General features: G+C 40.3%; 1 pseudogene; it reads right to left on the bottom strand.

Annotated features, from left to right (window-relative positions):
* Window positions 1-5,872: 5,872 nt before the first annotated feature.
* On the bottom strand, window positions 5,873-9,077 carry LOC118836844 (annotated as a pseudogene).
* Between the last annotated feature and the right edge of the window lie 10,081 nt (window positions 9,078-19,158).

Here is a 19,158-nt window from a genome sequence, read left to right as displayed (position 1 = left end):
ATGATAATAGCACTTATTTCACAAGGACATAAGGACAAAATGAAATAGTGTATGTAAAATGCTCTGTAAATCTTAAAGTGCTATTAGAAATAGAATGGAGAAGGGCCTAGCAGGATGGATATAGGTCCTGGAAGAGGAGATTGAAGAAGAATTACTTTGGAATTTATACCCTCTACCCTGACTGGGAGGTGACAGTCAACGGGATATTGGTTCCCATATACACTTCAGAATCGTATTTGTCTTTGGTATGGGGGAGAATCTTCTCATTCAAAATCTTTTAGGGATAGTAGGAGAAGCTATGAGTTAGGGAATCCATCTTTCTTCCACACTCCAATCTTTATCCCCAGCAACTCACCATTCATTAAGCAGAGCAGGGTTACAAATCCCAACAGTAAGAACTTGTCCATCAAAGCACCAGATCCTGATCTAGGTACACAGAGGAGCCAGTGTTGGTTGGATAAGCCATGAGCGCTTCCTAGCCACCACAGCCCAACTTCCCCCCGTTCCTCTTTCATCACCTTGGAGCAGTGGACAGTGTCCATTCAGGGCGGGGAAAGTGCAACACCTACCGAAGACACCCACCTACTTTCATCCCAAACCTCTTTGCTCTTCCAACCCTTTAAATCTAGTCACATACCCTGAATCATAGACAACTGCCCTGACCTTCTCTTCCCTTTCCTCCCTCCCAGTGCTTAGAGTCACAGATGAATCAGAGTCATGGAGCTAGAAGAGGCCTTAGAGATCATCAAGCCCAATTCCCTCATCCTAGAAACAGTAAAATCAGCATCAGACAATTTGTGACTATCATAACATGACACAGCTAGTAAGTAACATAACTGAGATCCCAACCCAGGTCTCCAGACTCCAAATTCAGGGCGTTTCCCATTCTATTGTTGTTGTTAAGTCATGTCTGAGTTTTTGTGACCCCATTTGGGGTTTCTTGGCAAAGATACTAGAGTGATTTGCTGTTTCCTTCTGCAGTTCATTTTCAGATGAGGAAGCTGAGGCAGACAGGGTTAAGTGACTTGCCCAGGGTCACATAGCTAGTAAGTGTGTGAGATCACATTTGAATTCAGGAAAATAAGTCTTCCCCATTTCAGACCTGGCACTCTAACCACTGCACCATCTAATCGCCCCAAACTCTACCACACCTAGATTTTGTTGCTATATTTGAATCATACTTTATCCTACCCCCAATAACCCCAGATTCTGCCCCAAACTCCAAATCCTTAATTCATATGCCATAGTATAATACGAGCTCTGGGTTTTCTCTTGTGCATGTGCCAGATTTCTTTGACCCTTATTCCTGTCCCGGAATGCCCATTCTGTTCCCCCAAACTTGGCTTTGGAATGAGAAAATTCTTCTCCTAGTTCTGGTCACTGTGGTGTACTTCAGTTCATAATTCCAGAGTTTCATCTGAAATTGTCCATTTCATCATTTCTTATGATGCAGTAACATTTGATTACATTCATATACCACAGTTTGTCCAGCCATTCCCCGATAGGAGGATAACCTCTGACATTCCAATTTTTTAGTCCTAGACTTCTAAAGCTAAAATTGTCTTAACTAGGCTTCTTGATTCCTTTTGGGCCAAGTGTGGCCTCAGTGTATCAGCTCTTCTTGTGATCTCAGGGAAGAAGGCCATCTTTTCTGTTCTGTGTCCATCTTTTCTTTAGAACACAGAGTTTGGGATTTGCCAACCTCTCCTGCCGTATGTACCTATTTTCCTCAATCCAAGTTGACTCAGCCAGTCAGGAAGTTGAATTTCAAGTTGAAGAAAACCCAACTTTTAGCCCAATTTCTGCAAGTACTATGTCTGGCTTTCCTTACCTTTTCTATTGCAAACACTGATATACAATGGTCTCTTCTTTCCAAGGTTCTTATTATTTCTACTTTAGCAACCAGTTCTTCCAGGATTATACTATTAGGGCAATTATAGCTGCTAAATTCACTTATTCTTTGATTTTTTGAAGAAAGAAATTATTAGTAAAGCAGGTCAAATATATCTAATACTTTGCTCTGGGGAGGAGGGGAGAGAGAGAGAGAGAGAGAGAGAGAGAGAGAGAGAGAGAGAGAGAGAGAGAGAGAGAGTATTCTAGTAGAGTAGTCCTAGGTAGTCGTAATTGTTCATTTTGTCATGCCTCTATGCAAGTTTAAAAGCTGTTTTCCAAATACCTCATCTCTTTCTTCCTTCTGATTAAAGGTTCTGTAGTGTACTTCCAGGGCAGCCATCTACGTCTATATCAGATAGGTGGCACAGTGTAGTGTGCTAGACCTGGAGTCAGAAAGACCTTCCTTGCACTAAGAGGTATAAATTTATTTTTATTATTGTATCTGATGTCTGTTGCTATGGGTTCTATTGATAACTTTCTGTGATTTTTTTAAACATTTGATTGATTTTATTTATAGCTGTTGGCAAAAAGAAAGAGGGAAAATTTAAAATGTTTCACAGAGGGCATTCTAGCTGATTCCGCCACTTCAAAGAAACTGTATCTTTAATTTCCATCTGACTAATTATCCAAAGAAATTCAGCACTGAATCTGCATAAGTAGTCCATTCATGAAGTAGAATGCTTTGATTTTAGGTGGTCTTTTAAAAATATATAAATATAATGTAAATCAATTCACTCATTACCATGATGAAAGTTAAATGAAAGATATTTTCAGTATTTACCTTGTACCTGGTAATAACATATGCCTAAAGAAACTCATGAGTTGGAAAAGCAATTACACTCCCTACTTCAATTATCTACAATAAAATCATTTTCTGTGATGATGATTTTATTTCATATTCTTTTTTTGTGATTATGATTTTTTTCTTTTATATATTTTTGCTTCAGTTACGTTTTTTATTTATTTAATATTTTAGTTTTCAGTGTTGATTTTCACAAGAGTTTGAATTACAAATTTTCTCCCCATTTCTACCCTCCCCCCACTCTGAGATGGCATATATTCTGATTGCCCTGTTCCCCAGTCAGCCCTCCCTTCTGTCACCCCACTCCCCACCCCATGCCCTTTTCCCTCGCTTTCTTGTAGGGCAAGATAGATTTCTATGCCCCATTGCCTCTTTATCTTATTTCCTAGTTGCATGCAAAACAACTTTTTTTTTGAACATCGGCTTTTAAAATTTAGAGTTCCAAATTCTCTCCCCTCTTCCCTCCCCTAAGAAGGCAAGCAATTCAACATAGGCCACATGTGTATCATTATGTATAACCCTTCCACAATACTCATGTTGTGAAAGACTAACTATATTTTGCTTCTTCCTATCCTATCCCCCTTTATCCAATTTTCTCCCTTGACCCTGTCACTTTTCAAAAGTGTTTGCTTTTGATTACCTCCTCCCCCCATCTGCCCCTCCCTTCTATCTTCTTCCCTTTTTTATCCCCTTCCTCCTTCTTTCCTGTGGGGTAAGATACCCAATTGTATGTTATTCCCTCCTCAGGACAAATCTGATGAGAGCAAGATTCATTCATGCCCCCCTCACCTGCCCCCTCTTCCCTTCCTACAGAACTGCTTTTTTTTTTGCCACTTTTATGTGCGATAATTTACCCCATTATATCTCTCACTTTCTCTCTCTCTCAATATATTCCTCTCTCATCCCTTAATTTGATTTTATTTTTTAGATATCACGCTTTCATATTTAATTCACCCTGTGTCCTCTGTCTACACACACACACACACACACACAAACACACACACACATGTATGTATGTATGTATATTCCCTTCAGCTACCCTAATACTGAGGTCTCATGAATTATACACATCATCTTTCCATGTAGGAATGTAAACAAAACAGTTCAACTTTAGCAAGTCCCTTATGATTTCTCTTTCTTGTTTACCTTTTCATGCTTCTCTTGATTCTTGTGTTTGAAAGTCAAATTTTCTATTCAGCTCTGGTCTTTTCACTGAGAAAGTTTAGAAGTCCTCTATTTTATTGAAAATCCATATTTTGCCTTGGAGCATGATACTCAGTTTTGCTGGGTAGGTGATTCTTGGTATTAATCCTAGCTCCATTGACATCCAGAATATCATACTCCAAGCCCTTTGATGCCTTAATGTAGAAGCTGCTAGACCTTGTGTTATCCTGATTGTGTTTCCACATACTCAAATTGTTTCTTTCTGGCTGCTTGCCATATTTTCTCCTTGATCTGGGAGCTCTGGCATTTGGCAACAACATTCCTAGGAGTTTTCTTTTTGGGATCTTTTTCAGGAGGCAATCAGTGGATTCTTTCAATCTCTATTTTACGCTCTGGCTCTAGAATATCAGGGCAGTTCTCCTCGATAATTTCTTGAAAGATGATATCTAAGCTCTTTTTTTGATCATGGCTTTCAGGTAGTCCAATAATTTTTAAATGATCTCTCCTGGATTTATTTTCCAGGTCAGTGGTTTTTCCAATGAGATATTTCACATTGTCTTTCACTTTTTCATTCCTTTGTTTCTGTTTTATAATATCTTGATTTGTCATCAAGTCACTAGCTTCCACTTGCTCCAACCTAATTTTTAAGGTAGTATTTTCTTCAGTGGTCTTTTGGACCTCCTTTTCCATTTGGCTAATTCTGCCTTTTAAGGCAGTCTTCTCCTCATTGGCTTTTTGGAGCTCTTTTGCCATTTGAGTTAATCTATTTTTTAAGGTGTTATTTTCTTCAGTATTTTTTTGTGTCTCCTTTAGCAAGTCCTTGACTTGTTTTTCATGGTTTTCTTGCATCACTCTCATTTCTCTTCCCAGTTTTTCCTCTACTTCTCTAACTTGCTTTTCCAAATCCTTTTTGAGCTCTTCCATGGCCTGAGATCAGTTCATGTTTTTCCTGGAGGCATTTGATGTAGGCTCTTTGACTTTGTTGACTTCCTCTGGCTGTATGTTTTGGTCTTCTTTGTCATCAAAGAAAGATTCTAAAGTCTGAGTCTGAATCTGAGTCCATTTTTTCTGCCTGGCCATGTTCCCAGCCAACTATTTGACCCTTGAGTTTTTTTGTCGGGGTATGACTGCTTGTAGAGTAGGGAGTACTTTGTCCCAAGCTTGAGGGGCTGTGCTGTTGTTTTCAGAGCTATTTCCACACAGCAAGCTCTGCCACAGCAGTGCTCCTCCTCCCCCAAGAACCGCCAACCTGACTGTGACTCAGATCTAAGCAGGCCCTGCACTCCTGCTCTGATCCGCCCTTAATTCCTCCCACCAGGTGGGCCTGGGGCTGGAAGCAACTGTAGTTGTATTCCTCAGAACTGCACCACCTCCGCTGCCCTGGGCGGGGGGGAGGCAGGGGTGGTGGCCAAATTGTGAACTCCTTTCCCTCTGTCCCTGCAGTTTTTTCCGTTAACCTTCTCCATTGTCTTTGGTGTTTGTGGGTTGAGATTCAGGGTGCTTTGGCCTGTTCTCCCTGGTTCCTGGTCTGGTTGCTTCTGGCATGGCCCATGCTGGGCTCTGCTCTGCTCTCAGCTCCATGCAATAGACCTTATCCAGCAACCATCCAGGATGGGCCAGAGCCCTGCTTCCCTCTGCTATTTTGTGGGTTCTGCAGTTCTAAAATTTGTTCAGAGAAATTTTAATAGGTTTTTGGAGGGTCCTGGGGGAGAGCTTTAGGCAGGTCCCTGCTTTCCAGCTGCCATCTTGGCTCCGCCCCTGTCTTATTTCATATTCTTTATGAACTTCTTTGAACTTACTCTGATGCATAGTCAGGGTTAGAATAGAGGTAGTAAGGATGAATATTTCTTTTTCTTTCTTTCTTTCTTTCTTTCTTGCCAAGAAGAAAGGTAACTTCCCAAAATCAGTGTGGATAACCATAAACATCCTGTTTAAGAATTCTAGTTAGGAAAAAAATTAACATAGTCAATTTCAATTTTTGTTGAGTTGATAATTTTTTTCATCTGATTGTTGTCATTTTTCTAAATCACATGTGTTTAATTCTTCTTCATCCAAGTCCCCTCCATTAAAAAAGGTTTTCATCAAAAGGAAAAACACTAACATCTCAGTTTTCTTGTTCCTTTTCATTATTCTCTTCCAAATCATCTCATTCTCCATTTTCTGTCTTATTTCTTGAAGCTTCACTCAATTTATTGTCATCCTTCTCTATTGAAGTATATATATTGAATCTTTTATGATTGGTCATAGTAATACCAGTCTCACTCACATCCTTTGGGGTATCTTGGATCAAATTTCTACCATTTCCTCTTACTAAATCTTCAACCTTACTACCACTTGCTCCTTGAATATAATCTGCTTCTTCACAATTGTCAACCAACTCAGTATTTCATTCATATAACTCAATGCCACTTACCATTTTTGCTTTTACTGCCTTCAAGTCATTTAAAAACATTTCCATAACTTGCTTAAACTTGTCAATCTTTTCTTGTCTTTTCCTTTCCTTCCATGCAAAAAAGCCTCTTGGGTGATTTTGCCAACATTTGTCCCTAAATCAAATCTTTCTATTAGATTTTCTAGTGATTTCACTTTCTTTTCTTTCTTTCTTTTCATCTCTCTTTTAAAAAAACACAAAACCAAAAAGCATGGACAAAAGGTACGAAGAACATGAGGATACATATAATTATCACTATCTCTAGGGCAAACTCCAAATCAGAAATCTTTGCTGTTTTGAATAGCATAAAGAAAATACTTACATACTCTGAGTTTTTGTTTTGTTCTTTTCCACATCACCATATTTTTTTTTACCATTAGATTGTTCTCACTTGGTCCTTTCATCTGAGCAGATGACATTTAGTAAGTATCAATGTCAAATCTCATATTTGGGTCAAAATAATCAATTGTCCAACTACAAAATGGGTGAGTTATGACTAGTTCCTGTGAAAAAATTTGGAGGTTTTGGGAAGTTCAGGTTAATGTGAGTCAACAAAAAGCTAATTCTGTCCTAGGGAGCATAGAATGAGGGAGGTAACAGCCTTTTCATACTCTGCCCTAGTTAACCCATTATAATACTGTGTTCAACTCTGTGTATCACATTTTAAGAAAGTCATTGACAAACTTTATCATATTAAGAGCAACCAAGATAGTGAGAGAACTGGAAACTTATGCTATATGAAGATATGTTGAAGGAACTAGGAATATTTATCTTAGAGAAGGGAAGATTTAGGGGAAATATAATATCTGTCTTCAAATATTTGAAGATTGATTAGGCTTGTTCTGTTTGTCCTTCACTTTTCTCTGGGCTCTGTTTCTGACACTCCAAACTTCTTTTTCTACCATGTGTCAGGATGCTCACTCTGGAAGTTGACTTCACCTCTGAGCCTTCTTCCCCTGATTGGTCAGCTTCTTCTGTAAACTTAATTTTTTTTTTTGTTTAGATCTGTCTTTATTTGTGGGAAAATGTTTTGTTTTGTTTTTTTAATTAAGATTTTTATTTTTATTTTACAACACTCAGTTCCACATAATTTTGAGTTCCACATTTTCTTCCCTCCTCCCCCCTCCCTCCCCAAGATAGCATGGAATCCGATATATCTTCTACATATGACTTTGCATTGAACTTATTTACACAATAGTCAAGTTGTAAAGAAGAATTATGACCAACTTCATTTTAAGGAAGTACCCATATCAGCCATATTCCCTTCTTCAGTCCTTTCTAGGTTCTACTTGTGACCTTCTATTCTTCTTTTTCTGATATTCCTCCCCTCACTTCCCATAGGACCTAGTCCCATCACCCCCATCCACTTTCAGCTTCCTTTTATGTGCTGTCTTCCCCCATTAGAATATAAGATCCTTGAGGTAAGAGATTGTCTTTATTTTGACTTGTATTTGTATTCTCAATTCTTAGTACCTTTCCTGGCATATATTGAGTGCTTAATAAATCCTTGTTGACCGACCACAGAAAGCAGGTCAGGAATAATGGATTAAAGTTGATTAGAGGCAGTTTTATGTTCAATATGAGGAAAAATTGCTATGAATTAGAGCTTTGCAAAAGTAGAATATGATGTTTTATTGGTTAATGGGTTCTCTTTTCCTAGAGGTTGGAAATCAGGGATATTTTAGAGGGGATTACTGTTAAAGTACAGAACAGAATAGAAAATCTCTGCTCTCTAAGGGTCCCTTTCAACTCTGAGATTCTATGATTCTTCAATGAGGTCTCTTCTTTTTCACCTCACCCCCTGGGGTTAACATTGGCTAGCTCATCTCAGTTCACTAATTATTGACTTCTTTGGGTATGGGTTCTGATTGACTCAGAGACTTCTGGTAGTCTTACGGGCAACTTTTCTGAACCAGTAGAAAGGAACCCTCAGCCAACCTAAAGTAGTATGGATATCCCCTCCACTCAGGTCCATAACTGAAGAGATTGATACCCATTAGCATCAGACAGATAGCCACCTGGAAACTTACCCTGGACTTCTTTAACTACCCAGTTCCCAGTAGTACTGGTGGTGTGGTGTTTGGCTTTTATTACCACAACCAGGTGGGCAAGGCTATTGGGCTGTGTGGACAGGAAGGCAGCTTATTGCCAATAAATTAAATGAGAGCATCCATCTCTCTCTCAAAATCTGGTAGATTAGGAAAGCAATTTAGGCTGGATGAACAAATAAAGGACCCTATCAAGAATTCCCACATTGCTAGTCTGTTACATCTTTCATTTCCAGCATCTACACAAGCCTTGACCCTGAAAACTAAGGTTGCCTTTAGGAAGAGAAATGATATCCAAGTACTATAGTTATCTCAAGTTATAGAGAATTCTCAGAAATATGAGCAAGGAGACTTGAGTTCAATTATAGCTATAGTAATCACTAGAAGAATGACTTGTATCAAGTTATTTAAACTGAGACTCCTAGACCACATAATTATTATGTTACATAGAGAGTTTTGACTAGGGAAATAGCCTAGCATGAATCATGGCAGACCATAGGTGAGTCTAGGAGAGTCTGTAAAATGTGGATAATAATACATATGCTACTTCCCTCATACTGTTATTTTGTGAGTGCTTTGTAAAATTCAAAGTGTTACAAAAATGTGAGTTATTGTTGTTAAAAGAAAAGTTTGCATTCAGTGAGAGAATAATTACTACAGACTCGCTGTTGTTGGCTCCTGCATCTTCTTTCCTATTGATGCCAATCTCTCCGTACCAATCCTCATTCCCTGATGTCATTTTTTCTGAGTTTTTCTGGTTGATTACTCTTTCTTCATGTTGATTACCATTTCTTCATAGAGATCCCCGTGGCAATGCCTTATCTTTGAACTTGATTCAGCCCTAGAATGACCATAAACTCAGCTAAGATTTCTAGATATGGTCTTGTCTCCACCAGTCTCCACCAAATTGCTCATGGTCTGTTCAGTACCTTAGAGCATGCAAATAACTAGCAACCTGCCCAGGGTCACACAGGCATTATGCGTCTGAGGCCAGATTTGAGCTTAGGTTGTCCTGACTTCAGGGCTATTGCTCTACTCACTACGCCACTGTCCTAGGCAACTTTTTAAGACTCTGGATGGCAGACCAATTCAAGTCAACAAGAATTTTTAAAGCACCTACTAAGTTCCAGACCCTGTGCTAAGCAATGGTGAAACAAAGAAGTATAAAAACAGTTTCTGCCTTCAAGGAGCTTACAATCCAATGGAGGAGATAACATGAAAACAACTATGAACAAACAAGATGTATACAGGATGAATTGAGGATAATCTCAGAGGAAAGGCACAGAAACATTGGTAGAAAGAAGAGCTGCCTCCACCAAAGAAATTACAGGTCCATTTAAAAAACACCTCAAAAATGGGATGTATAAATGACATGTGAGATATGTGATGAGGAAAGAAAATTTCCTACTAGAGAGGATTAGAAAAGGATGGAGTAGAATTTGATTTGGTCATTAAAAGATGGGTAGAATTTCAACAGCTGGGCTTGATGGAGAAGGATTTTAGGAGTGTTCTATATCATGCACTCAATGCTATACCTCTCAAGGATCCTTCAGCTCTATGTAGTGTATTAGCATATACGGACAGTCATAGGTGGGGCTACAGGTGCTGGTTCTTATGATCATAACCTGCCTTACAATAGGAAGACCTTCCACCAGGCAATCCTGCCTTCGTAGCAATAGCTGTGCGGTAGGGTGATTTTTAAAAAAAATTGTGGGTAGACATCAATGAGCCCTGGGGCTCAGCTGAGTTAGCACTATGTTCACGTTATGGTGGGATCCATGTCTTTGATCACCATGTTAGCACTAAGGCCAGCCAGTAGACTATTGTCACTTACTCACACATAGGTAAGAAGATTCCCTGAAATTTGATTGCCCCAGAAGCCAGGTGGCATAGAGAAGAGCCAGTATCCCACATGTAGAGGGAGGATTTATTAAAGCCACAAAGATATCAAGTAAGATAAGGAAGATGAGGTAGTGATATGCCCCTTTCTTCCAAGGATATTTTCATATCTGGCTCCTCAGCCACTTTCCTAGTTCTTATTTGGATTATGACCTCTGAATTGCAGCTTTTACCCCATTTTTATGATCTCTATTCCCTTTCTAGCACCAATCCACCATCACTGTTCTCAGTCAGGCATATAGAGTACATCCATCCACACTATTCTTACCCCAGTCCAGGCCCCCATCATTTCATACCTGGAATGGTGTATTTATCTCTTAAATGGATTCCCTTCTCCAATTGCATTTGGAGAGTTACTACTCAAATTGCATTTGGGAGTGAAACAGGAGAGCAATATAACAAAGACAGTAGGATAGGTGAGAGTGCAAGTGTGAGGAACAAGCAAAGGGGTTCTGACATTAAAGTGGGCACCTTGGACACCAGGTAGAAGAGGACAAGTCATGTTAAGAATAGCATGAGTGTAGATGTGAGAGGTGAGAGCTAGGGGCAGAACAAGGCAGAACAAGAACAAAAGAAGAGCAGACAGGTAATAAATCAGAGGTGAACTGGAGATTAAGATGATCTACTTGATTTAGCATTTTGTGATGGCTAAGCACACCCTGACAACTCCACCTCTGTGGCACTTAATAGGCTGGTCAGGGACTGATAAACATTACTTTGCAAAAGTCACTTCTCCACCTGCCCCATTTGCCTCTTCTCCCTATTAAAAATCACAAATGGCTTCCCACTGGTCACAGGATAAAGTACAAACTTCTCAGTCTTGAGTTCAGGGCCTTTCATGGCCTAACCCCAACCTACCTCTCCAACCTAAACTCCCTGATATAAATCCTTCAGTCCAATCAAACTGGTTTTGTTATTCTTCCACAGACAAGGCACATACATTCCCTTCTTCACACTTTTGCTCATGCTGTCACTTGCTGGAGACTCATTAGGGACCATTTACATTTTGTTTCTGAATGAATTGGACTAGACGACCTCTGAGATTCCTTCCAACCTTGAGGTTCTACAATTCTAAAATTAATTGTCCCGTCTCAGAACCCTAGCCTGATTCTCAATAAATCAATTATTCAAGAGCATTTAATAAGCATATGCCATGCACTGCCATAAGCACATGGGCGCAGAAAGAAAAGCAAAACATTCCCTTGCCATCAAGGAGCTCACATTTGAATGAAGCAGATATTATATACATTTATTAATATATACAGATATTATACCAGATATTTTATGAGGGAGAGCACTGGCAAATGGGGATACCTAGAGAGGTTTCCTGTAGTAGATGGCTCTTAGATTGTGTTTTGTAGGAAACCAGGGATTCTGTGAGGTAGAAGTGAGAAGGGTGTGTATTTCAATCATGGGGTGTAGCCAGTATTCTATAGAATGGAGACAATTGATGGAATGTCGTATGTGAGGCATGATGAGGAGGTTAGCATAACTAGACTATAGAGTATAGAAGAGTAGCAGAGTAGTAGAAGAAGAGGAGTAGAAGAGTAATGTACGAGAAGCCTGGAAAGACAGAGAAAAGGCTAAATTGTAAAGATCTATAAATGCCAGATTGATTCTAATTATAATAGGTAGATATTATAATTTATTGAATAGTGGGTGACATGGTCAATCTGTACTTTAAGAAAATCATTTTGATTTCTGCATGAAGGATGAGTTGGAGTGCAGAGAGAAGAATCAGGGAGATCAAATAGGTTGTTGCAATAATTAGGCGCAAGAGGTGATGAGAGCCTGGACTAGGGTGATGATTGTGCAAGTAGAGAGAAGGAGACATGTTAGCAAAAGGAATAAAAAGATTTTGCAACTGGATGGACAAGCAAGGTAAGTGGAACCAAAGAGTTAAGGAGCTTGGCTAAGGGGCAGAGGATGACACCATGATAGTGATCCTAGGTGACTGGAAGGATGGTAGTGCTCGTGACAGTGGTAGGGACATTCAGAAGAATGGATAGTTTTGGAAAGATGATGAATTCTGCTTTAAACATGTTGAATTTAAGATGTCTATCGGGCATGCAGACTGAAATGTCTACTAGGCAGTTGGTGATGTAGAATTGGAATTCTGCAGAAAGATTAGGGCTGGATATGTAGAGCTCATAGTCATATTTATAGAGATGATAATCAAACCTATAGGAGCTGATGAGATTGCCAAGTGAGAGAATATAGCAATAAAAGAGAAGAAGGCCCACACCAAGCCTTGGGTTATACCCACAGTTACATGATGTGTAGATAATGGTCCAACCAATTGGACCATGAGAAGAAGAGTCAGACAGGTAGGATGAGAATCTGTGTCACATAGACTCAGAGAGGAGAGGGTATTTGGAAGGACAGCATGGTTAAATAGTGTCGAATGCTGCAGAGTGGTCCAGAAAGATGAATATTGAGATGAGGGCATTGAGTCTGGAAATTACAAGATCATTGGTAAGGGGAAAGAGCAGTATCAATAGAGTTATGAAGTCAGAAGATGCTAGATTGTATAAGGAATGAGAGGAAAAAGAGTAGAGCTATTAAATGTAGAAAGGGAGTAGAGTGTAGATGTTAGCTAGAGGGGACAGCAGGATCTTGTTAGGGTTTTTTGTTTTGTTTTATTTTTTTTTGTTAAGGTTGAGGGCAGCTAGGTGGCACAGTGGTTAGAACACTGGATCTGAAGTCAGGAAGACTCATCTTTGTGAGTTCAAATCCAGCCTCGGACACTTACTAGCTCTGTGACCCTGGACAAGTCACTTAACCCTGTTTGCCTCAGTTTCTTCATCTGTAAAATTAGCCTGAGAAAGAAATGGCACACCAATCCACTATCTTTGCCAGGAAAAGTCCAAACAAGGTCATAAGGACTTAGATACAACTGAAATGATGCCAATAGCAAGGTTGAAGGAGACTTGGACATTTAAATAGGCAGAAGGGAATGAATGAAGAGATAGAGAAGATGGGACAGGGTGATAGTAGGGGCAATCATTTGAAGAAGACAGGAAGAGTCCTGATCAAATGGCCTTGGAAGGGAGAAGGACCATCTCTTCAGTAGAAACAAGCAAAGGGGGAAACAGTAGAGGATGATGTCAAAGAGTTGTGAGATGAGAAGGAAAGTCTGTCAGGTAAAGAATCTGGAGCCTTTCTGGACAACGAAGCACTTAGCTTTTTTCCCCTTTCTCTGGTCCTCTAGTCCTCTGACTAAGCTCAGATACAACTCACCCCTTCAGTCAGTGTATCCTCCTTTCTCTCTAAGCCCTCATCGCTTCTCTGGAGGCCTCTCCAATGGTCACATTCAGTCTTGCAGGTCTTCCCAGATTTCTCCATTGCCTTGAATTATCAGAATCTAGGCTTTTCTATGTCAATTCCCTAATACCTTCATTACAAGAAGACAATGTTCAGTGTAGGTAACAATGCACAATCTCTACAGATGCATCTTCTGTTACCATCCCAGCTCCTCAGATACAGTACTGCTACAGTCTCTGTTCTTTGTTCACCTTCTCCTGTCCTTGGACGGGAGCAGTGGGACACAAAACTGGCCTTGAGGATGGTGGCATAGAGGCAATCTGAGTCTGTGCTATTTGATTCAAAAGAAATCAGACAAAGAACAGGTAAACGGGAAGGAGAAAAGGGTGCAGCAAGCTTAGCCTATAAGGTCTGGGAAGGGTCCCTGATCCAAAAGACTTTCGTTCAAGTCCTAGTGCTGGTAGTTGCTGATTGTATGACCCTGGCCAAAGTGTCTGTATTCACAGGCACCTCCTTACGAAGAACATTTAGAAAGTCTAATAATAAAGTCCAGTGAGTGGAGGGTCAGAGAAGAGTACTAAAAGTAGAAATGGGAGAAATGGAAAAGTATGATTGTGAGAGGAATAAACAGTGTATTGGGTGGGCTTGCCAGATCAGTCAGATTGCTTTGAGATTATAATACCCTTAGAAGGGTCATTGCAGAAACTCTCATCCCTACAGCAGTTGGTCAGAACTCTAATGTCGTTATATATCTTCTCACCATCTTTGCACTTGAATTGACAGCATTTTGTACTCTCTTCTTTCTTTCCTGTGAAGGGAGAGATGGAGGTCCAGAAAGCCCTCTACCTGAAGCTGGGGCTATGGGATCTCCACCCTGGGAGCTGAGAAACACAGTGATCTCTTAGTTTTGCTTTTCTGTAGGGCAAGAATTCTTAACCTGGGGTTCACTGATCCCTGTGGACAGATTTCAGGGGATCTGTGAACTTGGGGGAAAAATTACATATTTATTTTCACTAACATTTGGTTTCCTTTGTAATTCTGTATATTTTATTTTGTGCATTTAAAAACATTATTTTGAGAAGGGGTTCATTGGCTTTATCAGGCTGCCAAAGTAGCTGATGATACAGGCAACGTAAGAGCCCCTCCTTGAGAGAATAATTGATCACTTGAAACCTATCTATGTTTTTTACTCCCAGAAGAAAGTCTCTTAACCCCAATGCAGTCAGACAGGGTAGATAAGGGGCAATTTACTTCCTGGGAGGAAGCTGGTTATACATCATGGTTGTTCCAGGGACAGACAATAGTATGCCAAGAATGCTCAATGTTTGTACCACCTTGTGATCCTTCTTTACGGTGTCCACTTAATAGTCCTGGCCCCCATGAACCTTTTCCAAGACCTGTGCAAACTTCCATGGAGTAAGTAGGGATACTTGGACATCTTGGAATGGGGCAAGTCAATGATAAGGGTGATTCCATAGGCTGCCTAACTTCCCTGCTAATTCCTGGATCCCAACTCATAGGGTTTCATGACTAAGCCTGAACCACCCCAAGGGATCAGGCACAATCTGCTCCTCTTACCTGACTCCTCTCTACTCTAGGAATGGGGACACAGCCCCTTTCCCTAGAGTTCCCTTTAAAAATGTATTACCTTCTAAATGGATGATTTATATTTGCCTTTGGCCTACAGAGAAACAATCAAGCAGTAGGTATAGCTGCCCTTAAAAAGGAGGTAAGAGGGGATCATGGAAGAAAGCTTCTTCTTTGCTTTCTTTCTATTCCAGACCTGATGGCACTTACTAGTATTGTAGCGATTTGTGATTCTCTGGATCATGCAGGATTCGCCATGGCACAGAGCACATGTTTGCAATCTTTCCTTACAGTTTTCATTTTTGTGGGATAAACACTGAACACATTGGAAAATTCCAGTTTTCTCAGTAGGTAGCCAGGCTTTCCTTCTCAGTGGCATGGAGAGAACAATGTGGAGAGTGGAAGGTCAATGTCACCTTGAGTATTTTCCCCAAAGAAAGCAGAATTCACTTTCCTTGTCTCAACATACCTCACCCAAGTCTTATCCTGGGACCTTATATAAGCAGAGCTATGGTCCTAGAGCAAGAGAAGCAGGCTGAGGTCTCAAGTTCTTGTTCATTATAGGACAAGATGACTATTGGTGATCATCTGGTCCAAGCTGTGGCCTTTATAGAGAAGGAAATTAAGACCCAAAGAATTTCAGTCCCCAAGAAAGAATATTTTCAGGGTATGCTTGTATTTAGGAGAAGAATCTCAAGGTCCCACAAAGAAAGGGAGAGAACCTGAGGGAAAGTAGGGGTGTGGACTTCTATATTACCCCTGATGATGATTGGCATCAGGGAGATGTGGGCTAGACCTACAAGTGATACCTTCAATGCCCCATCCCAGGACTTACCACTTGAAATGCAGAGCAAAGAAAGGCTCAGAAAGAAAGTTTTGTTCATTTTGTACATTTTGTAGCTTGTCCCTGGATGGAGAGGCCCCTGGAGCACAAAGAGAGGGTGACCAGAAGGCCCACACAGATAGCAAACTGAAGTAGTGGCTACTGAAAACTACTCTTCCAGTGTTGACTGATTTATATTTTCTGGCCTATGGGAAGTAGCCAGTTAGGAAAAGAGGAGGAGAGTAAGGCAGAGAACCAATCTAAATACCTAAGGTCTCCTTTGTCCTCCCACTTCATGAACTCTCTCCACCCATCCCTCCTTAGAGCCCACAGCTTTTAGGGTAGCCTGGCTGTAGGGGACTGGGGATCCTTTATTCAGTCATTTGGTACTGTGAGGTCCTTCTCCTGTATGCTGAGGCATCCCACATTATATGCATATTGTAGAGGATACAGGAGGAAAAGGCATACTCATGATTCACACAAGATGATCTGAGGTCTATTAGGTGTGAGTCTGCAAGCCACACTCTGGTTACTTTTCTAGAAGGTCATAGAATATCATACTTGTAGATATATAGAGAAGACTGTGAGCTGAAAGGGACCTTTGAGAATAATCTAATGGGGAGAAAAAAGCATTGGAATGGAGTCCAGGGACCTGGGTCTGTGTCATGGTTATGGAGCTTCCTCAGAGTTTATTTTATTTGTTAATAAACCATGAAAAGGCATTTAATCTCTTTGAATTTCTGTTTCATTTATAAAAAAGAATTGTTTAGATGGGATGATCTCACACATCTCCTAGTCCTAATCTTATGACAAATACCAGAGGGCAGAAGTTATGGAAAAGTAGATATTAATTGGATAAAAGGAAGAATTTCTTGATCAAGTCATCCAAAAATGAAATGGACTTTTCTGAGAAAGAGTGAATTCTGCATTGCTGGACTTGTTTAACTAGAGGCTGAATTAGCACTTGTTTGGAATTCAGATTTTGGGTAGAAGTTGAAAGAGGAAACCCCTCTGAGGCCTTCACCAACACTGAAAGTTGATTTTGTGACTGGATGACTCCTAAGATCCATGACAGTTTAAGAAGGCTTTTATTCTACTATCTTCATGTTTAACTACCTCATTTAAGGGCCAAATGACTTGCCCATACTAACACAGCGAGTTAGTGATTTATCCAGAATGAGCACATAGCACTTTATCTCTCCACAATGCTACCTCCAAGAAAGAGATAGTGTAAGTGGAATTAATCTGTGAAGGTTCATAAGGAGGTAGGATTCAATTGATCCTTGAAAAAGCAAAGGCTATGAACAAGTGGAAAGGAGGGTGAAGGCACTGCATTCCAAACAACCCTGAAGGATTCAGAGAGATTGAGGCTCATGCTGGCTGAGCCACAGGCATACCTTAGTTGGCTTTTATCACCATTTGCTCCACAGGGAATGTTGAAGAGTTATATTAGCTACGGATGAAAGATTGTGCATGAGCTACCAGAATTGAGAACCAGACCGCTAAGGTTACCTTCCCAGATTCATCAGATTCTTGCTGTGGTTCAGGTGGGAAAGTCTTCCAGCTGAATTTTCTTATAGGAAGACTAGGACTCAAGTGACTCCCAGGGAGGGCTGTGCAATGGAGGAGATAACCTGTGAAGACGTCCTCCAGTGATATGTTAGTTGTGTTCTGCTCAAAATTTCTAGATTACTCTCTCTTCTTATCTGCCTGTCTATGGGAATAGGGCCAAGTCTCTCTCATTTGGAAGCACAAAGAGCTCAGCTGATCCTTGGGCTGTCACCCACCTAAGGGGTACTGACTAGCTTGTTCTGAACATCATGCTTCATGTGTTTTGAATGATAACATCTGTATTGAAAAGGAACACTTCTTTCTGGTGAAACATTATTTGGGTAATTAACCCTTGTACTCAGGATTGTCTTGTGGGGGTGGTAGTGATGGTGAGAATAGGTTGTGGTGGTTGTGGTAGCTCTGGGTAAATAGGGAAGAAGTGAGAACACAAATAGAGTTGGAAGACTACTGCTAGGAACAACTCGTCTACTTACAAATCAAGAGAGAATCAATGATTCTTTCTATTACAGTTTGACACCACTGTGGAAGGGACTAAAATGTAAGAAGACTTTACAGTTAGGGAGAGGTCAGGTTGCAAAGGACTTTAAATTCCAAACAAAGGACTTTATATTTGATAATGGAGACAATTGAGAACCACTAGAATTTGTTAAGTATAGGGCTGATTTAGTCAGACCAAAGATCACGTTAGAGGTTAAGTGGAGGATGAACTGGAATGGGGAGAGGCTTGAGGCAGGAAGATCACCCAGAAGACTGCTGAAATTGTCTAGGTGTGAGGCAGTGAACACCTGAACTAGAGTGTTGGCTCTGTGAATGGAGAGATGGGGACATGTATGAAAGATATTATGAAGGCAGAAACAACTATACTTGATAACAGATAGGATATGTAGGGTGGGTGGGAGTGAGAGGCTAAAGATAACTGAGGTGGTGAGCTTGGGTGATTGAGAGTGTGGTGGTATCCTAGACCAGAGGTGTCAAACACATTGCCTGACTACCTCTAAGTGAGGCATGAACGAGATTGAAATGTAATTGGGAAATATTTAATAATAATAAAATACAATAAAACATAGACAATGTTAATTTGTAATTTTCTAAGTCAATATGTGACTTAGAGGAATCGTTTTGTATGGTTTAGTGACTCCCATTTCTATCTGAGTTCGACGCCATTAGAAAACAAATAAGGAAGTCTGGAAGAGAGAACGGTTTCAGGGAGGGGTAACCAAAGTAATCAATAAACATTTATTAACTACATACTATGTGCCAGGCACTGTGTTAAGTGCTGGTAATACAAAAGACAGTCCCTGATCTGAAGAAGCTTACAATATAATAGGGGAGACCACATGTGAACAGATACATACAAAGCAAACTATATGCAGGAGGAGAGAGTGATCAAGTGTCAAAAGTTGCAGAGAGGTCAAGGAGAACAAGTAAAATGAAGGTAAGATATTGAATTCTGTTTTGTATTTATTGGGTTTGAGATGCCTAAGGGACACTCATTTGGACATGTCCATGAGGAACATGTGAGGCTGTTTATGTAAGACTGGAATTCAGGAGAAAGATTAAAGCTGGATAAATAGACTTGAGAATCACCCTTGTTTTTCGACCTCCTTTACTCCCATGGGCTACAGCCTTATAACCCTTAGTTATTCACAGGGATCACTATATGTTAGATTACACT

The sequence above is a fragment of the Trichosurus vulpecula genome, chromosome 2 (genome assembly GCF_011100635.1).
Source record: "Trichosurus vulpecula isolate mTriVul1 chromosome 2, mTriVul1.pri, whole genome shotgun sequence".
Classification (NCBI taxonomy): Eukaryota; Metazoa; Chordata; class Mammalia; order Diprotodontia; family Phalangeridae; genus Trichosurus; species Trichosurus vulpecula.
The sequence above is the reverse complement of the archived record's forward strand: the minus strand, read 5'-3'. Positions and strand labels throughout refer to the sequence as shown.